The sequence below is a fragment of the Marmota monax genome, unplaced genomic scaffold, assembly GCF_021218885.2.
Source record: "Marmota monax isolate L192 unplaced genomic scaffold, Marmota_monax_Labrador192_F-V1.1 WCK01_AAM20220418_F8-fsc00002, whole genome shotgun sequence".
Classification (NCBI taxonomy): Eukaryota; Metazoa; Chordata; class Mammalia; order Rodentia; family Sciuridae; genus Marmota; species Marmota monax.
Genome location: NW_026693571.1, coordinates 14331628 through 14339664, shown reverse-complemented (window position 1 = coordinate 14339664; position 8037 = coordinate 14331628). Strand labels below are relative to the sequence as shown.

Here is an 8037-nt window from a genome sequence, read left to right as displayed (position 1 = left end):
GAATAACAGATAGCATATGTACTTCAGTTGTCATAATCAGAGTCAAAAGAACTTTCAAAGAAGTTTCTTGGTTTTGTTTTACTATGAGTTTGGAGCTTTAAGTCTGAAAGAAGGATGTCATAATCCAAAGACCAAGAGAATGCTTCCTATGAAATTTTTCTTATGTGCATTATTATAAAACATCAACACAAAATTTCCTCTATAATGTGTGTGTGTGTGTGTGTGTGTGTGTGTGTGTGTGTGTGTGTGTGTTTTGTGATGCTGGGGATTGAACCCAGGGCCTTATGCATGTGAGGCAAACACTCTACCAACTGAGCTATATCCCCAACCCTCTATGTTGGGTGTTATTCTTCAATGTTTATATGTGGTGTACTAAAATATTTCTAGGGTGATATAGCACTTTTCATTATGTAGAATTTTGAATTAATGAAGGATCATGAGCATTACAGACAGAATGTTAAGAAAAACTTTTGTTTAATTAGTAATACAAAATTGTTATGATTTAATAGTCATTTTTATGCTTATACTCATAAAAGGAATATTTTAATCTATTTTATGCTTTAATATCCATTATCAATAGTAAAAGAAGCTCTGGGTATGGTTATGTATGTCTGTGATCTCAGGGACTCAGGAGACCTGAGGCAGGAGGATCACAAGTTTGAGACAAGCCTTAACAGCCTAACAAGACTCTCAGCAACTTAATGAGACCCTGTCCTCAAAATAAAAAATAATAAAAGGACGGGGAGTATAACTCAGTGGTAAAGCACCCCTGGGTTCAATCCCCAGTACCACTGCCCCCCAAAATAGTAAGGGAAGCAAATGATATATCCTTTTTCAGGTTTACCTTTATGATGACACATGTGATTTTAGATATGATAGCCATTAAAAAAAGACACTGAGATACACCACTGCCAGGAAGGAAGTGTACACAGTCCTTATCCTCTGGAATTTCATCATTGCTATGGACTAGAGCCTGATTTCTGCTTCTATATCTTCCCTTTTCTGAATGTGAATTTGTAACTACATTTACACTTTCTTTTCTCCACCATTTTATATGATGTAGGGTGTAACACATGGCTAGCCAATGTGGAACATAGATTGCAGAACCATGAGTAGCTCCTTGAAAAGCATAGGTAAGAGGACTTCATACAAGCTGGATAGCCCAAACTTTGAGGTGAATGAAGTAAGTAGATGTTATTTGAGGATGTCAACAATGAGGTATTTTAGGGTATGTTGTGTGTTGGGTGCAAATGATGCTCAGAGGTATTTGGTGGAAGAATAGAATAGAAGGCTAGGTTTCCATCAAAGAGTTGTGCTCCTCTGTTGCTTAAATGTAGTTGTCTATCTAGCATCTATATTTCTCTGGATCTTTTACATTTAGGTGGTGCCATGTGACTAGTTCTTGTCAGTGCAATTCAGTCAGGAGTCAAGGGTGCATTTTCCAGGTGTTTTTCCCCTCGTACTCTGGTTCAGGAAAACACACTAATTTTAGAAGCTACATTTTGAATGTGAAAAACCACAAGGCAGAAAGAGCTCAGTTCATTGATTCAGAACTTGGAGAAGAACTATATCTTCCAGGAGCAGGAATTCTATTTTTGGACTTTAGGTGAAAAAATAAATTGTGTAAAGTATTATGCATTTTTGATATCATACATTTAATTGATCATTATTTTAATGAATGCAAATATATGGTTTTAAAAGTCAAATTCTCAAAAGAAATATATTTTTATTTTTGGTTACTTTGAATTAAATATTTGAAAGGACTACTTTAAGCTTTATCTTTACTTAAGCAAGTTTTGTTAACACATGTTAATTGTTCATATCAATGAGATTCACAGTGATATTTCTATATGTGCTATAGTGGGCAGTGAGTAAACCCAACCTCCCCATTTCCACCCTCCACCCCACATATGCTTCCCAACCTTTAGTAATTCTATTCTGTTCTCAAGTTGACATTTTTAGCTTACACATATGAGAGAGGACATGCAGTATTTTTCTTTCTGTGTCTGGCTTATTTCACTTAATGTCCTTCTGTTCTATCCATTTTGCTACAAATACCAGGAATTTATTATATTTTGTGATTAAATAATACTCTAATGTGGATATAGTCACATTTTCTTTATCCATTCACTCATCAAGTTGATTCCATATCTTAGCAATTGTTAATAGTGCTGCAGTAAACAAGGGTGTACAGCTGTTATGGTTTAGCTATGTCCCCCCAAAACTCATGTGAAACACTGCAAGAAAGTTTAGAGATGAATGATTGGGTTATGAGAGCCTTAACTTAAATAGTGCATTAATCCACTGATAGGAATTAACTGTAGGGGTAACAGTAGCAGGAAGAATGTGGCTGGAGGAGATGGCTAATTGGAATCATTCCTTTGGGGTAGATATTTTGTACCTGGTGAGCACATGTCTCTCTGTTTTCTGAAATGCTTTCCTCCACCACACTCCTCCACCGTGAGGTTCAGCTTCATCTCAGGCCAACATGAAGCTGAACCTTCATCTTGATCAAAACAGTTGGTCGTCTTTGAACTACTCTGAAACTGTGAGTTCCAAAATGAACTTTTCCTCCTGTAATTCATTTTTGTCAAGTCTTTTGGTCACAGTGGTGAAAAAGAAATAGACTAAAACAGCTATATATCTGGTATATTGATTTCAGTTCATTTGGCTACATACCTCAAAGTGGGGTCGTATATCATGAAAATGTTATGTCTCTTTGTAGTTTTTAAAAGAACCTCCATACTGATTTTACTAATTTACATTTCCAACAACAGTGTATAAGAGTTCTTTTTCTCCATATCTTCACTAGCATTTTATTAATTAATTTATTTATTTTAGTAATAGCCATTCCAACAGGATGAATGACATCTCATTATAGCTTTGATATGCATTTCTCTGATGGCTAAAAATATTGATAACTTTTTCATTTGTATTTGGCCATTTGTATTCTTTTGAGAAGTGCCTGTTCACTATTTGCCCAATTTTAAATTGGATTACTTCTAAATTTGTGGTTAAATTTTTGAGTTCCTTATATATTCTGGATACTAACTCTCTGTCCCAGGAATAGTTGGCAAATACCTTCATTCACTTTGTTTATTGATTTCTTTGCTCTGAAGAAGGTATTTAGTGTGATATAATCTTATTTGTCAATTTTTGCTTTTTTCTCCCATGCCCTGAGGTCTTATCCAGAAAAATCACTGGCTATACTGAGGTTTTGAAGTATTGTATATTCACCCAGAAATTTCAGATCTGCCATTCAGATCCCCCATCTTGAGTTGATTTTTATACAAGGTGAGAGATAGGGGCTAAATTATAGTCTTCTGCATATGGATAACCAGTTTTTTCTTTTTTCAGCACCATTCATTTATTGAAGAGATTGACCTTTATCCAATGTTTTTGAAGCCTTTGACAAGAATCACTTAGCTATAGATGCATGGTTTTATTTCTGGAATCTCTATTCTGTTCCATTGGTCTCTGAGTCTGTTTTGTTGTTGTTGTTGGTACCATGGTTACTATGGCTCTGTAGTATGTTTTGAAATTAGGTATTGTGATGCCTCCAGTTTTGTTCTTTTTGTTTAAAATTGCTATTTGGAATCTTTTGTGCTTCCATATGAACTTTAAGATTGTTTTTGATACTATCGTGGAGAGTGTTATTGGTATTTTGATGGGTATTGCACTGAATCTGTAATTTGCTTTGGGTAGTATGGACATTGTAATAATATTAATTCTTGGGGATTTAAGATAGTGAATTAGAGGTACCCAGTACTTGCCTGCTTCTCCAAAGGATGGAGACAACTGGTGTGACGCTGTATATGTTGAGTTTGGTAGCCACGGGAGAATGCTAGAATTTAATACTACAGGGATGGAGACCTCGCAAAACCCAGAGGTTTTGGATAATAGAATAGTAAGAAAAATAGAAGAACCTTAACACTGATCTCATGGCAGGGGAGTAACTCTCTGCAAGGTTATAAATTAAGAGAGAGTCCCAGCAAGCCCCACAGTAACTAGATGGTGGCACTGTGTAGATAGAAATAGGATAAGAGCCCTGGGATTCACAAAGAGAGCTAGCTCAGAACACATATCTGCATTTCTTAACGTATTTTCATGGTGTCGTAACTGGAAGCCATCTTGTGAAGGGTCCTATTTGTTTGAGCTTACTGCTCAGGGGATCAAGAGCCCCTTTATTTTCCTCTCTCCAGGATCTGTTGGCCTTTTCCCTGCACTGACTCAGTTGGCATCCGACTCATGTGACAGTGTTGGGTTAGGGGAGAGACTTCAACACAAATCCACTGAGAATTCTCTGCAGTGGGAAATGTGGACTGTGATGTGGAGGGGAGCAGAGGGCACTTATCTTTAAAAGTTAATTTAAAGAAGTTAAACCTGCCTTCAGAGCCTGGGAAAGTAAATGGTTGCATGTGATTTCACATGGGAGCCAAATTTGAGGGCACCAGTTTTGAAGGCAGCAGATCACATGGTTCACGCTGCCACCCCCCCCCCCCCCCATACAGCACAGATCTTTGTGGCTTCATTTCCTTTCTTCACCCTCAGAGGAATCTGGAGATACATGATAGCACTGGCCTATGCATTTTCTTTGGAGCATGAATCCCAAAATCCTCCAGAGAGAACCTTTGCCTGGCAAACTTTGTATTCTATACCAGCTTGTTACAGCCTGCAAAGCAGCCAAGAGGAATTACAATGAGCTTCAGTGACAAATCTGTTCCACTAGCCAGTTGACAAACACCACAATGGAAAGAATAGGGTATTTTTGAATAATCTTTAGCCTTCACCCTATCCACAGGACTCACAGCCAAAGAAGACCGAGACTAATTGGCATAGATTATAAGCATCCACCCTGGTCTTCCCCTCTCAGCACCTTGGAAAAGAAGAAATTTTCTGTTTCTTTTTTTTCTCTTTCTTTTTCTTCATTTATTATCTAAAATTTATTTTCTGTTTTCCTTCCCTTTTAAATTTTTGCTTTTTCCCTTTTCTATTTTTTATTTATACATATTTACATTTTTTCTTTTCTCCTTTTTTTCTTGTTTCAGTTTTTTATTTCTTATTTCAGTTTTTTACTTTTCTCCTGTATTCTATATTGTTTTTCCCCTTCCCCATTGTTGTTATTGTGATCTGTTTTTTTTTCAAGGGATTTTTGTGCAATGCTAAGGATGGAGCCTGGGACTTTGCATATGTGGGATAGGTAAGCTACACTCCCAGCCAATGGAGAGGAATTGCACCCAGCTCCCGTCATGACCTAGTCCTTCTCCAACCTTGGCAAAAACTTCAACTTCAAGGATAAAGTGGTGGGGAAGGTCCCAAGTGATGACCTGTCCTCGAATGGGCACAATTAAAGTAGACACTTTTAAAGTGGGTCTGATATCCTCATACAAGATAGTCAATCCTATAGTAATGACAGTGAGAAATAACATAATTGTTGTGGACACCCGCCTATGGAAGTCCTCAGCGCTGATCACTACCACACCCTATCAGATTGTACCCTGAAAATAAATGCCAAAGAGGGGAAGCTGTGATTTATAGCCTCTGCCTCTCCCCATGAAACACTAGTAATGGCACCAGAATCTAAGCAGAAGTTACAAGTTTCAGGCCTTACCATGATTTAAGAAAGAAGTAGCAGAATTGCTTTCAACTAATAGTATAGTATCAATAATACCCATAGAAATTCCTATCACCCAATAGGGCTTTCACTTCTCCTATTGTAGGTGTAACATGGAGGATACACCCCACATGATCTATCTATACCAAACCACTGAGTTACTAGAGGAACCTCATGTGATACCTATAGAGAAAGTGTGCTCCTCAGGCTCTTATAAGGTACACCTTATGTCAAAGCCCACCAATCACAGCTGGAGAAGCCACAGAAAGATGACTCTCAGAAGTACAATTGGAAATAAACTCAACATCATAAAACAAACTGATCCTCCAAGACACATTGTCCAGAGAAAGCTGCTTACTAAGAAGGCTATCACATAAAAGTGGAAGAGATACACATCTCAACAAATGCATACATCTCAACATAAAAACATAAGAAATATTAAAAATAAGGCAACATGATACCTCCTAAAGTTCATAATTCTGAAGTAACAGACTGCAGAGATACTGAAGTTGATGAAATGCCTGATATGGAATTCAAAATAATGAATTTTTTTTTAGTTGTAGGTGGACACAATTAACTTCTATTTTTTTATGTGATGCTGAAGATCAATTAAGGGGCAATTAATCACTGAGCCACATCCCAGCCGCTTTTTATATTTTATTTAGAGACAGGGTATCACTGAGTGTTTAGGGCCTCACTGAGTTTTTTATCCATTCATCCACTGAAGGGCATCTAGGTTGCCTCCACAGTTTAGCTATTATGAACTGTGCTGCTATAAACATTGATGTGCTGCATCCCTATAATATGATGTTTTTAAGTCCTTTGGGTATAGACCCAGCAGAGGAATAGCTGGGTCAAATGGTGGTTCCATTTCCAGATTTCCAAAGAATCTCCATACTGCTTTCCAGATTGGCTGCACCAATTTGCAGTCCCACTAGCAAAGTATGAGTGTACCCAGTGCCTCACTCATGCTAGGCAAGCACTCTACTGCTGAACCATAATCCCAGCTCCCAAAATAATGATTTTTTAAAAGCTCAATAAGATATAAGAGAATACAGAGTGTTAAATGAAATTATGAAAATATTGTAGGATATGAATAAGAAATTAATTAAAAAGATAGAGACTTTGGAGCCAGATGTGTTGATGCATGCCTGCAATCCCAGCATCTCTGAAGGCTAAGGCAAGAGGATGTGAGTTCAAAGCAAGACTTAGCAACTTAGTGAGGCCCTAAGCACTCAGTGAGACCCTGTCTCTAAATAAAATATAAAAAGGGGCTGTGATGTGGCTCAGTGATTAAGTGCCCCTGGGTTCAATCCTGTACTGAGAGAGAGAGAGAGAGAGAGAGAGAGAGAGAGAGAGAGAGATCTTGAAAAAGAACCAGTTAAAATTCTTGGAAATGAAAAGCTTAAAAAGTAAAATAAAAATTCATATAAAAGCCTCAACAAGACACTAGATCAAGTGGAATGTTTAAGCTTAAAACAAGTTGGTTGAAATATTTTATTCAAATAAAAATAAAGAAAAAATGAAAAGAATATATAAGTTCTCTGGGATTCCATTAAAATATCAAACATCTGGCTCATCAGTGTATCTGAGGTAGGAGAGCTGTAGTCTGAAGGCATAGAAAACATAGTAAGTGAAATACTTGGGGGAAATTTTCTAAAACTTAGAAAGACATGGATATCCAGATACGGGAGATATTTGAACCCCAAACAGGCATGACCAGGACATGTTGTATTTAAATTGACATATTATATCTAAATTGACATATTATATTTAAATTGCCAAACGTTCATGAAAAAGAGAGAATAGAGAATCTTCAGAAAAGAAGGAAAAGCCACATTTAAAGGCAAACTCATTAAGCTAGAAGCACATTTTTGAGCAGAAATTTTAAAGGTCAGAAGGGTATGGAATTAGGTATTCAAGTCAATGAGAAGAAGAAGTGGCAGCCAAAACTACTAGTGTACTCAGCAAGGTCATGCTTTAGAATCAAATAAGAAATGAAGACCTTGAATGATGTGTATAAGGGAATTCATGACCAGCAGACCAGCATTTTACAAAAGATGCATAAGGGAATTCAATACCCAGAAGAGGAAGAAAGATGAACACAATCATTAGAGAGTGTGAAAGAATAAACTTCTGTGAGAGTAGGCATGCAAATGACAAATAGGAAAGAACCAAGCATCATCATGAATATACAGTAAAACCACAAACCTCTAAAATGGATAAAAGGGAAAGAAACAAACACAGAACATTCATAACAACAGAAGAAAGTCAACAAAATGACCGGAATAACTCTGAATGTAAACTATTTAAGACACAGATTGGATGAATGGGTTAAAAAAATAAGACCAAACAATATGCTGCCCACAAGAAACTCAATTCATCGAAAAGACATGCACTGACCAAGAGTAAAAGAATGGAAA

At 36.9% G+C, this 8037-nt stretch overlaps 1 non-coding gene across 1 annotated transcript; it reads right to left on the bottom strand.

The window, feature by feature from the left end:
• Positions 1-253: 253 nt before the first annotated feature.
• Trnav-cac (transfer RNA valine (anticodon CAC)) lies at positions 254-327 on the bottom strand. Its single transcript has one exon. It is a non-coding gene; the product is annotated as a tRNA-Val (tRNA).
• Between the last annotated feature and the right edge of the window lie 7710 nt (positions 328-8037).